The sequence below is a fragment of the Elgaria multicarinata genome, chromosome 9, assembly GCF_023053635.1.
Source record: "Elgaria multicarinata webbii isolate HBS135686 ecotype San Diego chromosome 9, rElgMul1.1.pri, whole genome shotgun sequence".
NCBI classification, from domain to species: domain Eukaryota; kingdom Metazoa; phylum Chordata; class Lepidosauria; order Squamata; family Anguidae; genus Elgaria; species Elgaria multicarinata.
Genome location: NC_086179.1, coordinates 51,456,239 through 51,479,309, shown reverse-complemented (window position 1 = coordinate 51,479,309; position 23,071 = coordinate 51,456,239). Strand labels below are relative to the sequence as shown.

The window sequence follows — 23,071 nt, the reverse complement described above, 5'->3', positions numbered from 1 at the left end:
TATTTTGCAATTGTCCATATAGATATGCAGTGATAATGTGGCAGATTTGGCCTATTAAACAATTTTATATGGTCTCCAGTGGGCCATATCAATGGTAAAAAAAATTGAAAGGAGAGAAATTTGTTTTCAAAAGTTGTGTGTGAGACAATTCCGAACATCTTTGGGGCAATTTTGTATGTTATGTCCTGCCAGTGCCCAAGTATATGTGCTCTGTACCTCTGAAGCCTGTATGTCTACGTGTTGATTACTTCATTATACTGCTTTGACCACCTGTTAGGCGGTTAAATTGTACAACCTAAGTGTTCAGTCCCCAGACCTGTAACTGGAGAACAGACCGCCCTCTGAGAATACAGAAGTTGATCATTCCAGCTTTAGAGGCACTTCCATTTACTTAAAGAACAGATGCACTGTTTCAGTACCAGTGTTATATATCTCCATATATAATATGTAATATATATGGTACAGATCTCCCATCAGTCTAGCTAGCTGGCAAGATAAGTCAGGACCATGTTTGCACATTGCAATTTACAAGGCTTACTTAATGCTGTGAATGCAGAGATGTCTTGCAAAAAGGTTGTGTGTCTTTTCTCAGGTCCAACTCATCTCCAGCCTCATTAACATCAAGGCCAAACAGTAATAGCAGGCAGAAGTTTTAACCCACCCCCATCTTGTGGCATTTAGAGCTCCATCACACCAGCGTTGTAGCCCACTGTCATGGTATACAAAGGACTCAGATGCCGCCATCCATGTCTTGTCCTGATCTTGCCTGATCTTCTTCCTCCCCCTCTTTGTGAGGTTTCCAAGAGCAGAGAAGGAACGGTTTTCCCAGCAATATGCTCGACCCTCTACATATGTTTTTATCGCATCGTACTCAATCCGATGTTCTGAGGGCGGGCGGCATTGCTGATGAAAGGGAGGGGGAGTGCCAGGGTGAGGTGTGTCTGCGAACAACCAATAGATTGTAAGGGTACAAATGAGATTTGTGAAGATGAATGAAATGTAAGGCTTTCAAACGCTAAGTAAACGGAGGGGGATAATACAAGGGCAAATGTTCAGGTGTGATGGAGCTCTTAGATTTGAAAGAAGGCTTCCCATTGATTACAATGGAAGCCCTTTTTCAGACCTAACTGCTGTGAAGGGTGGGGTAAGAAGGGGAGGCCCCCATCGGCCTAATTTGTATCAAGCAGTTGCTGGATAATCTGATTTTTAAAGCAAAGGAGGGATGTGGGTGAAAAGAACACAACTTTCCTCACCTACAGCTTTATATATGATGGGGCACATGCCGTTGTCACATGCTGTTGTCAAATGCTGTCATCACAGCTAGTTTGAACCTTAGCAAGAATGATAAACAGTGAAGGGAGATCAGTGGGGAATTTTGGAGGCATTTGTGCAAAGGCAGGCAAACTATATCAAATAGGTGGCAATGTTTAGTGCACTGGTCAGTTACAAATCTTTTGATTTAGGGGAAAAAAAAGTGTCCCATACAGTAGATACCTACAAATAAATAAAGTGAATAAATCATTACAAAAACCATAGGCAGCAGGCACCATCTTAGCATTCACCCTTTTCTCACACAGAAGGGATGATGTTCATAGCTCATTTATCTTGACCAAGCAAGGCAAAAAGGGCTGAGCAAGAGATGCAGGACGCATGCAGAAACCACCTATTTCCTGTAACGACCTGTAGTCATGCCTGTGTGCACATGGACAGTTTTGTTATGTCTTCGTGCACAGGGTGCTGCACTTGCACAGGAAAAGATTATGCCCATAGTATGTTTTCTTTCTTGAGAACTACTAGGATATACCTGTATAAATTTAATCATTTAATCAATTAAACCTCACAAGTAATTTTAATTTAATTGAATGTAAGTTGTTAAAGTAATAGTATCATCTGATTCATGTAGCTGCTTAACATTGGTTGGTATTTTTGCAGCACAAAAACGTTTATGCTACTAAGACATTCCTTGAAGTAAATGGCTGCATGGTTAAACAGCTGAACTTAAACTTCTAATGTGAGACCCATTTGAAGAAAAAGAAGAAAACCCACCCAAAGAACACAAGCATATGAGCTGTGTTGCTAAGGTTATTAGTGTACTATGTTTTCCCTTAGCATTTAAGACAGCTTTCCCCTTTTGCTGCCTTCAATGCAAGTCTGCTGATTCAGCATTCTTTTTCCTTTCCCTTTTTCTTTTTGTTCAGCACATTACTTGTACTGCGGTCTCAGGTTAATTGTGACTTTTTAATGGGAGTTTTTACATAAGTCAGTTTCAAATCTCCAATTCTTAACTAATTGATAAAATATTGATTTTTGAGTAACAGTTTCAAGGTGATTGAACACGTGCTTTAAATTAAGGTTAATTGGACAACTCTGATCACTACTGGAGGACAATTAATGACCACAACAGTAAACTTTTCAGTTTAGATTTTTAGCATAGTAATTCTTTCCAAGAATGGAAAATAATTCTCCTTTCAAGCTTGCTTACTAAGAAAGTTTCCACTGTGTTATAATTTGCTGAATGGAGGGTGCTTCCAGACAGACAGCACCTAGTGTTAACTGTCAAAAGGAATTGTGCATCTCTTCCTTCTTTCCATACTGAACTTATTTTATCTGGGGGGAGAAAAGACAGAAGAACTGGAAAACACAGGAAGGTCAGAAATGGAAGACAACGTTATCTGGACTCCCAGTAAAGTTCTGGGTTTGATCGTACAATTAAAGCCTTATCTAGAAACACTGCACAAGAAAATATAAATTTAGAAACATGTATTCATCATCATTTTTAAAAAGTTAGACCTATTTTTATGTATTTATAGAACAGATTAGGGCACAATCCCACACATGTTTAGGCAGAAAAAAATCCTACAGCTTCCCAGCATTCCCCAGCCAGTAAAGAGGAATTTGTAGGATTTTTTCCTGTCTGAACATGCATAGGATTGCGCTCTAATCTGTTTTAATCTTTTTATTCTAATAGAAGTCTGTTCTGTATCCGTATCAGATGTTTTTAGTCAGAATTACAAAATGTGCAATGAAAATAATCCACCACCTCACAAGAGGCAAATAAACAGGAACATAGGAAGCTGCCTTATATGGAGTCGGACTATTGGTCCATCTAGCCCAACATTGTCAACACTGAACTGGCAGCTGCTCTTTGGCAGGAGATTTTCCAGTCCTACCTGGAGAAGACAAGGATTGAACCTGGGACCTTATGCATACAAAGCAGGTTCTCTACCACTGAGCTATGGCCCTACATCGTGACGATGTAAGGCAGGTTAGAAACATGATAGATTGTCCCCAGCCTTTCTAAAGAGCCCACCAAGTAAAAGTGTGTCTTTAATTCTCTAGCGATAACTCAGGGGACCATGGGGGCATTCAATCAGTTAAGGCAGCATCCAACCAGGTCGGAATCAAAATGCTCTGCTTCTGAGCAGACCACACAAGAGCATGCACCAAAGACTTTAGGGTATTTTTCTATATATGCCATGTGTCCCGTCCCCTCCGCACCATCCCAATTTGCAGCACCTCCATTGTCCATTTAGTTATAGATCCCTTTATCCAAGTGCCTAGAAAAACCTCAAGATAGCCCACAGTGAGATTCATTCTTTCTACTGCTCTCACAATAGACAAATTGGATATTTGCCCTAGCAATGAGAACTTTCCCCATAGCTAATAACATATTGCTGTTAAGAATATAGATTCCATTGATCAGTGATGAAACCACTGCAATGTGACGCTGATTTGACATAGTTGTGCCACTAAAGTAAAATACTGCATCGACAGTTTTTTGAGCAACGTGTAACTGTATTGACCGTAATTCCAATCAACTTGCGTGCAGATTGAGTGATTAAACAAGAGCATAAGCAACACTGGGCTGGTGAACGACAGGGAGGCAGAGGACCAAAACGTTTGTCAGCATCAACTGGCGATGAGCATGATGTATCTGCTGATTTTAACATTATTCCGCCTCTTCACTTGACAGCTGGAAAAAACTCCACACTGTTTTGAATACCTGGTGCATTGGCTGGTTAAAAATGGTTTATAACCCACCCACCCCGAAAATATTTATAGAATCACCTAGTACTTAAATTAACAGAGCAATCCTGTGTTGATGGGGAGATTCCATGACAGAAGAAATATCACACCCAAAGTCCTGCTGGCTCACTGTGGCGGGGGCAGAAGGTGGAGAGGGGGATTTTTCTATGTTGTATTTCTTCCATTTTCTCTTCCCTCTGTTCCCATTGACCATGGGAGTGACAGCTCCAGGACTGGCAGGGTTTTGAGGCCTAATCGGGGTGGAGGTGTCAGGAGAATGAGCGTTGCTTAGAATTCTAAAAATCTAAGGCCTCTCTCAACATACCCATTTTGGCTCCTACCACCATCAAAATGCCAGCAGTGGAATAGTGCAGCAGGGAGATCCCATCAGCAGGGAAACAGTACTTCTGCCGCATCCTATAACTTCTCAGCTACCCTCCTGAGGAGGATATTGCAATCCAAATTTGGCAGGTTAACATACACAATTTTAAGATTCATATGTGGTGAAGCTTTGTGCAGAAGTCAGCTCCTTAAATAAAACTCAATTATTGATCATGGGTCAGTGTAACAAGAACTCAGGCTGTCATGTATCCATGGTAGGGGTCTCCAACATGTAGCCCATGTGCATGGGGGCCTCCTATAGTGCCCACAAAGCTCTCCACTCTCAACCACCTTCAAAATATTATATTTTAATAATAAAAAAGTGAAAAACACTATGCATCAGGCCCTTCTTCTTGTTCCTGAACCTGCTAATGATCAGATGATCAGCATGCAGGAAGAGAAGGAAAGAGTCTCTTGGCTCCACCTAATCTTCTTCTGTCCACAGAAACCTTTGCCCCTTTGCTCTCTATCTCTGTCTCTCCTCTCCTTAGCCTCTGCCCTCACTATTTCTCTCTGCCCAACCCGTTTGCTTGCTATATCCCCCCTCACCTAACCTCTAGCCTCTCTAGTTCTCCTCCACACATCTTTTGATTAACCAGGCCCCCACAGCAGCCATTATGTGACTAGCCACATCCTCCATGGGAGACATTTTGCACTGGTAGCCATAGCAGTTTCTCAGATTCTCAAATGTGCCCCCAAAAGGTTGGGGACCCCTGACCTATGCCACTCTGGCAATGACTGCTGCATTTTCATCAAATATTTTTGTTAGCTAATTTAGGGTCCCTCTCTTTCTGTATTTTATAAAGTCTGATATATGTTTGGGTATGTATGTTGGAAAGACAGTAGGCAGATAAAATGCAGGGCATGACGGCTTCTAAATAAGCTGCAAGGAAGGAATCTTCTCTCAGAAATTATCTCTGTAACTACTGTTCCAAACTCTCTTTTTCCTTAATGTTCACTGAAAATTAGTAACTCTTTCCCCATTCCTGTCTCTAGCTTGAATACTAATATGTACAATCAGCCAACATCTGCCGTTCTTCATACCAACAGGATTGGAATACATTCTCAGTGGATGCAGTAACTCAATTGTGTGTTTATATTTGCAATTCTCTTTGAAAGTGACTTTCTGAAGCATTAAAAAGGAAGAAAAAAACCACCACCACCCAAAAGAAGATTTGTGGAAGCCCAGCAGTCTTAGCTAGGGATTTGGACCCAATAAACAGATTTTAACAGCGTTGCTTCTATAAAAGTGAATATAACTGAAATAAGAAAGCTTGGCCTAAGGTGAAGGACACCCTCTATATTATGTCCTCAGGACAGATACATTTATTCTTGGCGTCTCTACTATTGATTTTGCTGTTTTAATTATTTTGAATACTAATACATTTATTGTTACCATCTCCAGATAAAATTGTCGGTATGTTTATTCTATAAAACTAGTTGAAATGAACTTGCAAGTAATAACACCCAAACAAATGCCCTTCCTGCTTACCAAACTCTTGTGTTTACTGTGTTTTCCTTTTCTACTTTGAAATGAATGTTCATATTTTTTTTTAGGCAGAAATCATTTCTTGACATGTGGCCAAATTCTAAATTGAAGTAACCTTCATTTTACTCAATTAATTGATTGAAGATGGCAGGGTTATCATTAAACAGGTGGCAGAACATGTTCTAACATAACAATATGTTACGACAATGCATAATGCAAACGATATTCTTAATGAAAAAGGAAAGAGAGGTGTCGGCTCCATTTGGTGGTAATAACAATTTACAGTAGCCTTGTCTGAGCAACTGACAGCTCACAGGCCAAATATGGGGGTTGTAGTTGTCAAACAAGATGTGAAAAGCAGGGTGCAATGGGCATGATGGTTACAGCAACAGAATTTTGCTAGCAGGTTACTTTGCTTACTTTGGTTAGTGGAGCTATCCATCTGAAGGGAGCATCTATACCCACTCACACAATTTTGGGATGAACCAATGGGGTCTGGCTCCAATCCCTGTCCTTTGCGATGGTTGTATTTTACAAAGAGCTGCTGCTGCTGCTGCTGCTGCTTCTACTTAAGATCATCTACAGGGGCCCTTCTTCGTGAGCCCCTGCCAAAGGAAGTGAGGCAGGTGGCTACTAGGAGGAGGGCTTTCTCCGCTGTGGCACCCCGGTTGTGGAATGAGCTCCCCAGAGAGGTCCGCCTGGCGCCTACACTGTACTCCTTTCGTCGCCAGCTGAAGACCTTTTTATTCACTCAGTATTTTAACACTTAATTTTAACTTAAATTTAAATTATACTGTTTTAACTCTGTATTTTAACCTTATATCAATTTTGCTGCGTGGTTTTATCCTGGTTGTGCTTTTTATATTGTATTTTGTATTTGTATTTTTAACTTGTTGGTTGTTTTATGATGGTTTTAATTTTTGTGAACCGCCCAGAGAGCTTCGGCTATTGGGCGGTATAAAAATGTAATAAATAAATAAATAAATAAAATAAATACTACTACTACTTCTCCTCCTCCTCCTCCTCCTTGTGGTCCCAGAGTTATGGAATATTTTCTCTCAGGAGATTCATTGATCCCCTTCTCTTGCTTTTTTTTCAGAAGCAAGTGAAAACATTCATATTATGCCCAGTTTTTGGAAACTTGTGTTGTACTTGCTTTAAAGCTTTGTTTAAATATTGTTTTTATTATGTAAATCACCTTGGAAACTGTCTTAAAAAGCAATATATACAAATAACGTAAAGAAATAAATAGCAGTCTATCAGCAGCAGTAGTTTTGGAACAGGGCTTACAGCAAGGGCTGGCTTTCACTGAGACTCTCTACCTGATGACATCCAATTCTGCACCAATTTTCTTAGGGTTTGTCTACATTCTGGATTATCCTGTGCTTCTGCTAACTCAGGGGAGCATATATCAGCATCAAAGTTTTGGGACTAAGGGCATGTCTAGATGAGTCGTTATTCCGGGGATTGCCCCGGGATCAACCTGTGCATCCACATGATGCACAGGGGATCCCAAGGGCAGGGATGGATGATCCCCCCCTTTCCCCGGGATAACCAGGACGGCTTTAATCTTGACTTTTCGCGCAGTCTTGGGATTGTCCCGAGACCGTAGGATGTGTGGGCTTCGTCCCTGCTCCTCACGAGTAAACGTGAGGAGCCGGGAACTGGGCATGGGGCACAGAGCTCTTCAGGAACTCCGTGCCCATCAGGGGTGGGAGGGGGGAGAGGGATCTTTCTTTTCTTAACTTACCTTAGCAGTGGAGCTCTTGTGTGCTCATCCTCAATAAAAAAAAAAAAACCAAAATGGCAGGCGCAAAGTCCTCCTTCCTCGCAGGATGTCGAGCATGCTGTGTGTGGTCTAAGGGGGAGGATCTCGTGAACAGAATACCACGAGATCCCCCCTTCCTCCCGGAACACCGGAAGGTCTAGACATGCCCTAAGAGTTCCAGGGATTGGGGAGAAATTCAAATTTGCCAAGGGCTGACATAGAAACCAGGCTATCTTTAGTAAGGACCAAATGGGGTACTTTTCTTTTTCCTAAAGCTTTTAAAACCTGATGTTGTTTGGACTCTATACTGTTAGTTTTACCCTACCCAGTGCCTGTTTGCATTCTCTTCCCCTCCTTATTGCTTTACTATGATTTTATTAGAATGTAAGCCTATGCGGCAGAGTCTTGCTATTTACTGTTTTACTCTGTACAGCACCATGTACATTGATGGTGCTATATAAATAAATAAATAAATAAATAATAATAATAATAATAATAATAATAATAATAATACTGGAGGTGTGTGTATCTTTCTAAAAGATGTAGTGTAGAAAATTCCCCATTTCCCAAATTAAAAGCATTGCCATAAGCATGTCATTGACCTGGGATTTTTTACCTAAAATCCAACAATCTAGAATTTAGTGCTAGGAGTCAGCTGAATGACAAAATATTATTCCTAAAGCAAATGTGTTGACCTCCACTTTTTTGTATTGTGGTCTTTATATATTTTAATTGTATTTTAACGTATTTTCTAATGTATTTTAGTAATATAGTCAGTGGTATATTATTATTATTATTATTATTATTATTATTATTATTATTATTATTATTATTGAAAAGTTTATTCCCCCCCCCCATTCCTGCTCAGCTCTCCATACTGCAGCCTAAAGCTACCAGCCTCTGGACAGTTGCCACATCATCTCCAAGTTTCTTAATATCCGTGGTCAGCTTTGCTTATGTGTTTTGTTTTACGGATGCAATATTTAATTTGAAGAAGCTGCCCTGCAAGACGTGACTCCATAAAAATGCTGCACATTGTAGATGCATCTAGATTAAGAAGAAGAAGATCCAGAATAATTTAGTTATGATTAAGTTCTATTGAATCCTATATATTTTGCTATACTACAACTTGCAACATTGCACTGGGACAATGGCTATTATACCTGACTCTGTCTAATCCCCTTTTTGGTCTTTGTATGCACTAGGCCATTGGATCAGGCCATAGGGGTTCAATCTAGAGCCAGTGCGGTGTAGTGGCTAAAGTGTTGGACTAGGAGAAGGAGATCTGGGTTCTAGTCCCCACTCGCCCATGGAAACCGACTGGGTGACTTTGGGCCAGGCCAGTCTCTCAGATCAACCTGCCCCACAGGGTTGTTTTTGTGAGGATAAAATGGAGAGGAGGAGGATTATGTACGCTGCCTTGGGTTCCTTGGAGGAAAAATGGCGGGATGTATGCAGTAATAAATAATAAATAAATAAATGGAGTGGCCTAGTTTGCACATGATGCTAAACCATGGTGTGGTTTATTAAAATTTGACTTGTCCAAACCCATCCCCGCAAACAAATTGTGTTTTGTTAACCAGTGATAAACACCAAATAGAAACCATCATTTGTTGTTGGCTTATGAAGTCTGGCTTGTTTAAACCATGGCTTGTTGTGATGTCTGAACCCAGAACTGTGGCTTATCCTGGCTTTTTGTTCTGCTGTCTGCACTGAAAATCATCTAGGAATAACTGTGCAAGAGCAGCCTGAAAATGAAACCACTGTGAAGGCTGGCAAAATAGGTGAGAGAGAAACAAAACAGAAATTTATCAAACGATGTGTGGCTTCTTTGCTTGTCTGCAAGACAATTCATGGCTAAACCAACAAACCATGATTAACATAAACTATGGCAGAGGACAACATGCTAAGCCATGGTTAGGCCACTAACCCTTTTGCAGCAAACGTTAGTGAGCATGTCTAAACCATAGTTATGTAGCCACCATGGTTAGGAATGGTTCATACGATATGTTAAGTCATGTTCACACAACATGCTAACCCATAATGTTTTTCTCAAAATGCTTAACCACCCTGGCTTACTGTGTCATCTGAACGGGGTCACAGTGTTATGTTGATAATGTGGATAATTTCCAATACATTTTAATATATTATCCACCCCCAGCCTTTAGGATAGTAAACAAACAAATAGAAAAGAGGCTGTTTGGTATTCATTGCCTTATCAAATACATATCATGGGATACTAAGACTTCGTTATTCACCATGAGAGTTGACTAGTTAGCCTTCATTGCAACAAATAGGTGCTGCTTCATTGTTGTGCTTTGTAACTTTTCTGGCAAAGGTGCCTTCTCACAATTGACCATGTACACAATTCTAAGCCTATTATACAGTGCCGTAAGGACAGCTAACCAGATTCATTTTAAAATAGCTGGGCAGTATTCCCCTTAAACGAATACTTGAAACATCTGCTTGCGGCCAGCTGCGAAGAATTTCTATTACTGGCACGGACATTGTAAGATCATTTTGTGTTGCATGGTTTTTTTGTAGTTAAGGTTTTTTTAAAAAAATTAAGAGTTCATGTTTGGAATCCTGATCTAGGCTTTAGCCTCTAGGGCGCTAATGCTACCATTGGCATTGCAGACATAAACTGCATAATTATGCTGCAGTCATGTTTCCTCTAGTCTGAGCGAATGAGCTGCAGTGAGTGCAATCCGATGCTCCCAGTACCTCGGGGAATTCGCTCATAGCTTGAAATTAATCTCTTACAGCTGCTTCGGTAAAGCAGGTGAAAAGTGAAAATAATTATCAAAGCTCTGTGACCTCTGATAATTGTGTGAAATCCTCAGAATATGGGCTGACAGAGGTCGCTAACAGAGCTTGCAGTTTGCTGAAATGACATGCTGCTTAAAATAGATAGCACATTCCCCCCTCCCATTTCTTGAAAGGGTAGGTAATCAATTCTGCAGGCTGGGGACCAGTCCCCTCTTTTTAAGCCATACCTTGAATGAACGACTCATGAAGCCAATTCAAAGGCTGAAACACACAATCAGTGATCCACAGGGGTACATGCCCTAGATCTGCATGAACGTTGAGGTTTTCTGCTTGTTTTCTCTTTGATCCTGTCAAACCCACAAATTTCTTTTTTAAAAATGGTCTTAAAGGAAGCTTAAAATTCTGTAAGGTTTTTAAAAAATTAATGGTTGGGAAAGCTCGAGTGCATATGCACAAATGCTTGCCGATAGATCACTTGGTACCTTTCGTCATATGTTAGCATTACATGTGATTCAGGCCTTAGCTAGACCTAAGGTTTATCCCGGGATCGTCCTGGGGTCATCCCTGCCTGCTCCCGGGATCCCCTGTGTGTCATTTACATGAACAGGGATGTCATTTACATGAACAGGGTTGAGCCCGGGATGATCTCGGGATAAACCTTAAGTCTAGCTAAGGCCTCAGTCTCTTCATTTTGACTAGTATAGAGACATGCTTTTATTGATATTATAGTCATTATTCTCTGTCCTGGATGAAACTGATTATCTGCCACCCTTTTACTCTGACTTCCAGCCTAGCTTGGTACAAAAGCTGCCATGGTAATCCTATGGATGACTGAGCCTAGGAGATGCATGGGGAAGTGCAACCCTGTTGGTTCTTCTGGATTCTCATTGACACTCAATGCCATAAATCACCCCTCCCCAATGTTGTGCCTCCCAGATGTTTTGGACTCCAAGTCCCATTAGCCCCAGCCTTCATGGCCAATGGTTATAAATCCTGGAAGCTGTAGTCCAAAACATCTGAAGGACATGAGATTGGGGAAGGCTATCAAAGTAATTTTCTGGGCCATCTTGCAAGATTGAAGCCGGAGAGTACTATAGTTAGGTAGCCTTTGTGATTCATAGGATGCAGGTCCCAGAAAGTGTGTGTGTGGGAAGACTGTTCATCTGTCTCATGGTCGTTGGCCTTTGTGGGGTGCTGCATGTCCTCTGTATTTTTTAATATCAACCCCACTGAGTGAAGTTATCTAGAGATTGGTCTGAAGTGTTATCAGTATGTTGATGGTAAGCTCTAATTTTTATTAGACCCAAGAGGCAGTAGAAGTGCTGAACTGATATGCTGAGGCACTATGAGGGGGAATGTGTGAAGGTCCTCCTCTGGGTGCCTACTCTGAGGGAAGCTTGGAAGATGGTACCAAGAGAGAGGGCCTTCTCTGTGGTGGCAACCCCAACTGTGGAATGATCTTCCTGACGAGGCCCACCTGGCACCAACATTATTATCTTTTCAGCGCCAGGTCAAGACTTTTCTCTTCTCCCAGGCATTTAGCAATATGTGATGAGCCTGGGTTTGCTTTTTGAGGGCATGTCTACAACAGGGGAGGGGAGGGGGAGGATCTCGTGATATGCTAGTTGCAAGATCCTCCCCCTCAGTCCACATGGGCTGCGCGATGTCCCGGGCATTGTGCCCAACGTGGCGATAATATTTTTTTTACGAACAGGAAGAGCTGGAGTGCACTCGCGCTCCAGCAAAATTTAAAAGGTAAAAAACAAAACAAAACATCCCGCTCCCACTCCACTCCCCACCCCCAATGGGCATGGAGCGCCTGAAGAGCTCTGTGCCTGGTTCCCAGCTCCTCGTGTTTACTCGTGAGGAGCCGGGACGAAACTGGGACGGCCACCCACAGCTCCTGTGGTCTAGGGACTATCCCGAGACCGCAGGAAAAATAGGGCTAAAAGCCATCTCGGTTATCCTGGGGAAATGGAGGGATCTTCCCTCCCTGCCCCCAGGGATTCCCTGTGCATCATGTAGATGCACAGGGATGATCTCGGGGCGATCCCTGGGATAAGGCATGGTGTAGACATGAGTCTCATAGTTTTTTAAAGTTGTTATAGTCGTTTTAACTGTATGTGTATATTGTATGTTTTTGTGGTTTTTAATTTTTGTATATTGCTTTTAAGTGTCTTAATCTCATGTAAACCGCCCAGAGAGCTTCGGCTATGGGGCAGTATACAAATGCAATTAATAATAATAATAATTGGAAACGGAGGCAGGAACTACACTACTGCTTTATAGCAGTATTGAAGTGCACTGACAACTGTTGGGGCCCATTCCATATACCACTATCATACTGCTTTCATAGTGTTATATCCTGCTTGGTATAGATGTGTCCTTAATCTAAATAAGGTGGAAGCACTATTCGTTGAGAGTTCAGTTGATCCAGGGTTAGATCAACAGCCTACTTTGAATGGAATTGCAATCTCTCTTAAGATGTAGGTTTGCTTCTTGATCAGGTGTTGCTCTTGGATGCTTAAGTGGTCGTGTTAACTCTGAATGCTTTTTATCAGCCTTGTTTGGTATGCTAGCTACATCTTTTCCTAAGAAAGATGGGCCTTGGGTAACTATGGGTCCTACTTTAAAGTAGGGTGACCATATGAAAAGGAGGACAGGGCTCCTGTATCTTTAACAGTTGTATTGAAAAAGGAATTTCAGCAGGTGTCATTTGTACATATGGAGAACCTGGTGAAGTTTCCTCTTCATCACAATAGTGAAAGCTGCAGGTGCCCTGCCCTCTTTTAAATCTGGTCACTGTAGTAGAGCTCCTGCAGTTTAACTGTTGTGATGAAGAGGAAATTTCACCAGGTTCTCCATATATACAAATGACACCTGCTGAAATTCCCTTTTCTATGCAACTGTTAAAGATACAGGAGCCCTGTCCTCCTTTTCATATGATCACCCTATTTAAAGAGGACAGTCGTCTATTTGAAGGTATCCTGTATTTGTAATAGATCCTGTATTTGCTTCCAAAAATCAACAGTTTTCAGGGCTGGTGTCAGGAGTGGGGATTCTTAGGCACCTACTGAGGCCTACATACCTGTAGGGGGACACCTGGAGCATGCTGGCCACCCTGCTCCTTCCTGTCACTGCCTGTTCACCTGACTTCTCTGACCATGTGAGCAGTGAAAACAGTGAGGAGTCAAAGCAGCTCCCTTCACGTATCTTGTGCTTTCTCTTTGGCCAGTTGTACAGATTGGGTTCACAGAGGAGGGGAGGGGCAGTGGAACAGGCAATGGGAACTGGAGCGGAGAGGAGGCGAAGCCACTGAGAGAGGGACTGGAAACCTGAAGCCAGCACTGGCAAGTGTACAAGCTTTTGGTGTCAGGCAAGGAAAAGCTGATATTCAGCAAATTTCTGCTTTCTGTGTCTGTGCTACTACAGTTTTCATTTAGCATTGATGTCAGCCACTTCATGGTAAAAACAAACAAGCCCAGCTTGTCTGTTTGAAAAAAAATTAGCTCAAATCTACTGCCTCTGTGATTGTAATGTATGGGGCTTTTTTTGTTTGTTTTTCTGCCTGAAGTGTTAACACTCTGCAATCAACATGGGGATAACAGTCTGCAGGCAGGAGATTGTTGAGTTTCAAACCCAAATAGATGGATGGATCAGATAGAAACATTCTATAGTGCTTTGGAAATTCAACTGCATTGAGTGTCATTCAGCAAATGGTTGAAATATTCAAAGATTATCTGCCTAGTGGAAGTTGTGTGTGTATGTTTTAAACATCTTGTTCTCTAGCATCTGGTGGAGCCATTGTTGGAGAAGAGATAATGAGTTAGATGTATTTGTTACGATGTTAATTCCTTCCTTTTGCTCAAACAGAATCTTATTCTTTCATATGATGTATCCAACTATAGTTCTCAACATACTACATTTTTGTAACTTATATGTATTCAGTATACTACTTTGACTTGATCCTGGAATTTGACTGGAATTTAATAAAACTGGCAGAGCCTAGGAAAAAGAGAGTTCTTTAAAGATTGACACTATAAAAACCTACATTTATAACTGCAATTTTCTCCTATGTGCCCTAAAGATCTTTTTAACTGGGACAACATCCCTTGTTGTTTGCTCTGAAAACAATGATGCTATAATTTCCATAAAAGCTATAGTATATATGGAAAATGAAGACTGTACAGTATAATATTCTATGGTTTGAGCTATTTCACCAGGATCACATTTCCAAAGCACTGTTACAAGGGGTAAATGGCAAATATGAGCTTTTTACATGGGGCATTTATTGTGCACTCATGATTCTTCACTCATGGTAGATTGAGAGTATTTTACACAACATTGTCATCCTCCGAGGCCTCTCCATGCTTTGCAACCATTATAGTGAGGTTTTTTGCCCTAACAAGAAAAGCCTGGTATTTTTGTGAATAGCGCTAGTAAAACTTTGTGTATTTGCAAAGTTCCACTGTACCACAGCACCATCTAGTGGTTATGTAATGGAACATATAGAAAGGAAGAGACAGTAAAACCCAGAAAAAATTACCTAAGAATGTAACATAAGAAGAGCCATGCTGGATCAGACCAAGGGTCCATCTAGTCCAGCATTCTTTACACAGAGATCAACCAGCTGCCCACAAGAAACCCACAAGCAAGACATGAGTGCAGCAGCACTCTCCTACCCATGTTCCCCAGCAACCAATGTACATAAGCGCATCATCTCTGATACGGCAGGTAGCATATAGTCATCATCAGGTAGGCATTGATAGCCTTCTCCTACAGGGATTTGTCCAACCCCCTTTTAAAGCCATCCAAATTGGTGGTAGCAGATTCAGTAGTTTTGTGGTAGCAAATTCAGTAGTTTAACTATGTGCTCAGTGAAGAAGTACTTCCTTTTATCTGTCTCGAAACTCCTACCACTCAGCTTCATGGGATGACCCAAGATTGTAGTGTTAAGAATGAGAGAAATGTCCCCCTATCCACATTCTCCACCCCATGCATAATTTTGTACACTTCTATCATGTCTCTGTGTAGAGGAGCTGATCTTAATCCCACAAAAGATCTGGAAGCAGAAGCCTTGGTAAAGTGGTGGGTTAAAAGCTTCAATGAGAAAAGCCCTACGTCAGTCATTGAGATCTTTAATATGTCAAACAGATAATACAGAAAAGCAATGAGACAATAGCAGTGATGCTTTCAAAATCCATTTTGAAAATGCTAATTGCCCTGATTCAGTTCTAGACACACATAGCAAGTTGTATCAGAGCATGATTGGGTGTATGCATGCAGATGTGCCTCTGAATGAACGTTCAATTTAAAGCAATATCACGTGGATAATTTTCAGCATTTGGACCAAGATGTACATCTGATTTGTTCCTGATCCAATAAGTGATATGTATGCATATATCTCTTTATCTGAATTGTGGTGATTATTTTTTGTGAGCCCAGTTTCCAAGGGATATTACCTTGATCCAGTTAGCTGCTTAAACATATAAGTACATGTTGCATTACATTGTGCCAATATATAGGGCCATTTCATACAACACGACAGACCGTTGTGGGTTAATTTAGCCTCTAGTAGCTGTGGTGCAGGCCAGCCACCATTATAAATATGCAAGCCCCAGCTGGGCTTGTTGTGTTCTACGAACCTGGCCAGCAGAGGTTATTTGGGGTTAAACAACCCTTGCAGAACCTAAAACATACCACACCTTTTGTAAGGGTTGTTTCATAATGGTGGATGGTACACCTTGAGGGTTAATTAGCCTACGTTAATGTCATCTGAACCAGATCCTAATGTTGAAGATCTCTGAGCTGCAATTAAGAGATCAAGAGAGATGGTTATATCTACCTCTAGTATCAGAGGCAGTATGCTGGGGAACATGAGGGGTAGATGCTATTGAATTCGTGTCCTGCTTGTGGTTTTCCCACAGGCAGCTGGTTAGCCATGGTGTGATCAGAATGCTGGACAAGATGGACCTTTCGTCTGATCCTGCATGGCTCATCTTATGTTCCATCTATTGCATGGTAACAAGATCCTGCTCTAGTAACAGTGAATTGGAGGTAGGATGAGTATAATGCTAACAAAAACTTCCACTCTTTAAACACATAATTTAGGAAAATCTAAAAGTTAAAAATCTGTTCACAAAGTAATGTCCTATAGTGCATTCAGTAAGTATTGAGACAATTGGTCTTTGGAAAACAGTATAAACCTTGTAGCTGTGTGGGATTTCCTTCGATTGATTTCTTGTAAACCAGGAGAGTTCCTACACAAACATCATTGAAAGCAATAAAAGCTGCTCAGCAACCCTGCCGGTCAGTTTGCATTGCACCTTTACGCTATCGAATTTCACCACCTACCTTGTATTGAGCAGAATAAAGGGAGGAAATGAGAAATCAATTACTCCTATTCAAGAGAACCCACGGAACTGCCAAATAGATGTTATTTTATATAAGGGAGATCATTAATATAACCATGGAAATAAAATGCAAGAGTCAATTGTAAACAGAAGAAACATATTTTTATTCCCCCCCCAATCAAATTTTGATCCAAACATAATAGCAACAAAAAATAAAACTAAAACACAATGGCCTAAAGATAGAATTTTGACGGAAGACCCATTAACTTCTTCCTGTTTGCCTGAATGCATTTGTGTGTGGAAGTTGGGGAGGGCTTCTCTTTCTCATGTAACAAAAATTACCTTTTTATATTCCAGCTATTGCTTTTAAATTGTTTACTCTTTCAGCCTGGCTTCAAACATAGAACAGCAGTGTTTGAGGCAAAGTAGAACCTGTTGCCAGGTTGCTTTGTAGTTTAGGAGGAAAAGTTAAATTAAAATTGAAATTAAAGTCAAAGTTCTGTCCATATCAACAGCAAAAGAGGTCTTGCAAAATCTTTAATTTTGGTCCCTCTGAATTTTAATAGTAGGTTTAGCAAAAAATTCATTCCCCTCTTTTCTCATGAACAAAACCATTCTCTATCATTAAAGTCCCACCTGAGGCTTTTAAAAAAGAAATGCATTAAAACTACAGGGGCAGTTATAGAAAGATCTAAACCTGTAATTTACTCCCCATATTTAACACTGAGAGGCTTAGGGTCACCTTGTGCAGGAAAGTATATCTCTAAACTATCCCAGTTAATAGATGCTCTATTGAGACTCACTACTATCCTCCCACTTAATCTCGTTTTGTAATGCATTCTTAACCATGAGAATCCCTCTCAGGTGCCTCATAAATAGCCTTTGGGGAAGTATTGATGAATTTGCTGACTACAACTGAGGATTTGAAATAATCGGCACACTAATGAAAGGTGGTGGTGGTGGGAGGAGGCCTCTATGGGCCAGTTGTAGAGAAAAAGGCTTATTTATATCTAAACTTCTTTGGAATCCTCACTAGGTAAAAACCTAACGTACTTCATGTAATTCACTTATACCGCACAAACCCACAGGAGGTTCTTTTCCATAACCAACAAGGAACATGCCTATTGGTGTTATTGTTCATTGTGGCATCTTTTTCCTAGCTTCCATTTTGTTCCCCCACAGCCCCAGCTCTTAGGGCAGCTTCACTCAACCTTGTGTCTTCTAGAGGTTTGGACTACAACTCCCAAGGTTCCTGAGCATTGGCCATGTTTACTGGGGCTGATGGGAGTTGAAATCTAAGCCAACTGGAGGGCACCTGGTTGGGGAAAGCTGCCTTAGGGGTTCTCTCTCTCTCTCCCCCAAGCATATGACTACTCTTCCCAGCTCTGGCTGAGTGGCTTTGCACAGTGCGCACTACCATTGGGACTCCACCAGTGCTGGGACGCACAGATGCTCCTCTCAGTGCCAGCTAAATCTCTTCCTCCTTCCTGAGAGAGGCAGGGAGAAAGGTTAAAATTGGTTGGGGGAAGAGTGATGATGTCAGTAGCCTATGAAGCCCATGAAGGGCCTGGTGGGAGCAATTGAACTCCCCAAATCTGGTTCTGTATACCTGGTATAAAGCCATCATGACTAATTGCAACTGATGGACTTTTAATCCCCCCTTTAAAGCCATCTAAGTTAGTTGCATTCACCACATCTTGTGGTAGCGATTCCATAAATGACTTATGCACTGAACACATACTTGTTGTTTTCCCTTTGCTACTGTGCCACTAGAACAAGATCTCACACACTATGGAAGAATCTTTGGATCAATGGGCTGTTATGACACTGGGGGTTAGGCTGGATGACCTCTTAGTGTCACTTCCAACTCAGTGATCCTTGATTTCTGTGAGTTGGGTTTCTATCATGATAGATTGCCAGACTTGGTTGTAGTTTTGGCCAAATTGCTAAGTATCTTCCCTTTCTTAGGGAAATTAGCTAATGGTTTTCAATAGCTGTCCCTACCCTAACATTCAGACAACACTTCAGTCAATGGTGGGTTAATAGTAAACACACAGTTGGTTATTTTGCAGGTACTCCCCACACAACATGTTCCTACACAACTGCGGAGTGGTTGGGGCTGGCTTTGAGTGGACTAACAGACCACCTGGCGTTTGACTGACACAGCCCCCCTCGCCCTGCCCTCCCTCCTTCCTCAGTCCTCCCAGCAGCCTCTGTGAGTTGTGCCAGCTGTAGCAGAGCGGCCGGTACGGTTTTGCCCACTCTTGCCCAGGAACTTGGTAGCCAGCCAAACTAGTCCACTCAACCCTGCAAAATAGTCCACTGTGCCCAACAGACAATACACTAACCAACGGTTGTAGAGATAGTCAACTCTGCAGATCGTTGGTTATTTCAGCTGGTTATTTTGAGAAAATAGTCAACTGTGGGGTGATTTTTGCCTGAGACAACACAACCAACTGTTGACCACTCAACGGACGGTTGACTACTTAATCCAACATTGGTTATCATGTTGTCTTAACCCAGCCAATGACTAAGGAAATGGCCAGAGGCTTTTCTGGAAGGGAAGAGCCATTTTTGAAAAGAGGAGCATGTCTTTCTTCCGTCATCTTCCCCCTCCTTTACCTGGGGATGATGTCATCAAGGTGTGTGTGAGTGTGAAGAAATTACAGTTCTGAGAAAGGCCAACTGAGTTGGGTCTGTTCAATGCTGTCTCTCCACCTATGTTCAACCAATCTATTTATAAATAAACACAAATATTACAAAATGCCAACAAGTCTCCAGTGGCCTTATCCAAAGGAAAGCAAACCTAGGTAAGAGTTGCATCCTTGCATTCTCACCATTTGAGAATTGGCGATTGCATGTCACTGAGCGTTATTCCTGAGTAAACTTGAACCTTGGCACCTCATCTTTGAGAGATTAAGCACCATGCTATAGTAAGCACGTATGATGTAAAAGCAGGGCAGTGTAAAACAGATTTTTCTACATCAGACACTACTAGCATTTTTCTAACGATGTCTTTCTGGCCTGACAAAATTATTCAGTGGCAGCATCTCATCTCATTGTTTTCCAATGGGGTTGTAAAATCAGAAAGGAAATGGTTCGATGTAACCAATTTAATTTAACGTCTTATCTTAGGTAGGTCGTGGGGAGAGGGCAGCCTTTTCTTTTTGTACTTTGTGATGTCCTTTTTTCATCCTTACAGCTTTGATGAAACTGTAAAAGAGGCTGGATGTAAATTGAAGGATGGTATAAATGCCGTCCTTCAGACAGTATAGCTGGACTAGATTTTAATGCTGTCCTTTTCATCTCAGCAGTTGCTGTTGAATTCCAGCCACTGTTTTGTTATGCATCCACAAATTTATATTCACGACAGACCGAATGCTTCACAGAATTGGGAATGAGCTGTAGAACCTTTCCCCTCCAGTCCCTGGTCTGAAGCTGACTTGGACTCCAGTAGTTACCCAAAATTAATTAAAATCTGAGGAATATTTAACCAATGTAACATCAAGAGGTCAGGAACTGCAGTGCTTGATGGCTGTCTCAGCCAAGTACAAGAATTTAAATGAGTGCGACTTTCTGAAGGTAACACCTCCAAAATGAATTCAAGGTGCAATGTTACTTCTTGAGAATATGTGCTTTTTAGCAATTACTGTTCTGCTACTACCATGAACACCCTTGCAGCCTGATTCTGCCTTTTAGTCTACCTTTTAGATCAAAGCTTTTAGCAGAGGTGATTATTCTTGGAGATTATAGGTTACTTTTTGAAAACGCAAGATATTTCAAACCTATCATTGTGTTTAGTTTCACAACAGCCCTGTGAGGAAGGTCGGTGTTATTGATTCCTGTTACACACAAGGGAAAGTGAGGCTAAAAAGAGGGCCAGTGTGGTGTAGTGGGTAAAGTGTTGGACTGGGAGTTGGGAGATCTGGGTTCTAGTCCCCACTTGGCTTTGGGCCAGTCACAGACTCTCAGCCCAAGTTGTTGTGAGGATAAAATGGAGAGGAGGAGGATTATGTACACCGCCTTGGGTTCCTTGGAGGAAAAAAGGCGGCATATAAATGCAATAATAAAAATAAATAAATAAAAAAAACATATACTAATTGCCTAAGGAAATCCTGTCAACTCCTGGCTACAGTGGGATGTGAGTGCATGTACAAGTCCAATTTTCTATCCAGAAGATCAGAGGTATCTCTTGAGGTTTCTCCAGCCTTTCAAAGGTCTGTGTGACGTACACGGCAAATAAAAGACTTCAGCTTCAAGAACATTCAGCTTTCTATCATTCTGTAGTGTGCTGTACAGTGCCTAGTGTTTCTGCTTTATTGTTACACGACTATCAATCGTACTCCAATCCTATGGATTCTTTCAAAGTACAGCTGCTGCACCAATACTTACACTCATGCAAATTAATCAGCGTTCTATTCTTAGTTTCCTAGAATTCCTTTGGTTTGTGATAGCCTGGCATTTTATTGAGTGTTTCCTCCTGATCGTCGTTTCTCTGCTTCTTTCCCTTGGTGTGTGATGAACATTTGTCTGTCTGTAGGCAGGAGTCTGTGGCATAACCATGCCATGTAGATCAGGGATGGGCAGTGTGTGGCCCTCCAGAGGTTGTTGGGCTCCTATCAGCTCTAACGAGCATATGGGATGGTGGGAGTTGCAGTCTAATAGCATCTGGAAGGCCACATGTTCCCCACCCCTGATCGTGTAGTCACTGTGTGGCATGCCATGGTCTCTCCGCTTGCACTGGGTGGGGGGCTCTGACCAATGGACTTTGGCATTTGGTACTCCTGCTTTTGAATCAATACTCATATTTCATGGTCTAAATTTTATCATTTGTGATGTTGTCACGGGCCCACCATCCCTTTCTGATATACTCCTGTTACGTTCCTTTCCACACATATCTATGAAATGCAAAGCTTTGCAAGCAGCCACATTTAAATCCCTGCTTAGAGAAGATAATCTTGGGGCCAACCTACATTGATACATACACAGTAAAACTCTGGGTTGAGTACAGTGGCTTTACTCTGTTACAGTGCTTTGAGATTCTGCTTAGCATTATTACTAGACTGTGTAGAACTGTCATAATAATACTTAGCATTTATACATATATAACCTTCAGACTATTCAGAGCATTTCACATACAAGGATAATGTGTATCTGAAGAATAATACTTGCAATAAAACCAGTGGTGTGGTGGAACCAGGTCTCACAGAGACTTAATACCAGCTCTATTTTATTAAGAGGGATGCTGACATCATCTGCCACTCATCTCAGAATTTCCTGTTCCCTCTGAGTTTAGTTATAATCCACACAGTGGGCCGGTTCACACGATTGCTGCAGTCCACCATGGCTTATTTGAGCCACAGTAGGTTGCAGTGTATATCAGCGGCCATTGTCAATATTCACAATAAATTGCCACAAAAAAGGACATGCATTTCTGGAAATGGCCTTTACATCTGCTGTAGTTTGAACATTAAATCTAGAAATTGACAAAGCCACCATCTTTATTAAAAATGCTGGCTCTCAATGAGGATGGGCAGCTGCTGGACAGGTCAGGTAAGTCCCGAGGGAGGGAGCAGTGACTCACCATCACTCCAGATTGAGCTGAAGTGGCCCGAAACACTTTGAGCCCAGTTCAATGTGCTCCGGACCACTTCAGTTCAGGATCCAGATTTGGACCCGAGGCAGCGCACAGCCCTATTTTTGTTGCCTTTTGTCCGTGCCGTTTGTCGATTCCTTATCCCATTGGCCACATGGTTAGCTAGCATGAGAAGAGGCCCTATGTGCATGGCAATGGATGCATATGCATATATTGGCCCAGAATGCATCATTGCATGATGTATGTTGGCATGAGTGAGGGGCCTCTTTTCACATTGGCCAAACATGTGGCTAGCAGGGGGCATGGTTGATGGGTGCATCGGAGGTCGGGAATGGAGCTAACCCCTGCAAGCCCTTCACATATGCTTTGCCAGAACCCCTCTTCCCAGCAGGATGTGCTTCAGCTTAGTTGTTTACAGGCACTAGTATATGTAAGAGTACAACAGTGTCCACAACAAAGTCGACATACCTAGGACTTGTACACAATTGGGCCCCGTGCTTTTTGCATGTAGTTGTACACATATAGGCTTTGTACACTCTAAATAATGAATGTTCGGAGCTGAGTGCAAGAACAGTGGCACAAGTCCCCTCCCTTCCATGCAGTCAGATTGCACAATTGGAAGGCTGTGCAAAAAGAGTCACACTAGTTGTCATGGCATCTCTAATGAGATGCTCAAGGGGATGGGGTGG

The 23,071-nt window shown here is 41.7% G+C and overlaps 1 protein-coding gene across 1 annotated transcript in view; it reads right to left on the bottom strand.

Annotated features, from left to right (window-relative positions):
• The window catches only part of OSBPL8 (oxysterol binding protein like 8), a 324,479-nt gene extending 301,709 nt beyond the window's left edge, over nt 1-22,770 (bottom strand). Inside the window, exon 1 of the mRNA XM_063133845.1 lies at nt 22,759-22,770. The gene's annotated coding sequence lies outside the window, so the exon portion shown is untranslated. The remainder of the gene's footprint in view (nt 1-22,758) is intronic.
• Between the last annotated feature and the right edge of the window lie 301 nt (nt 22,771-23,071).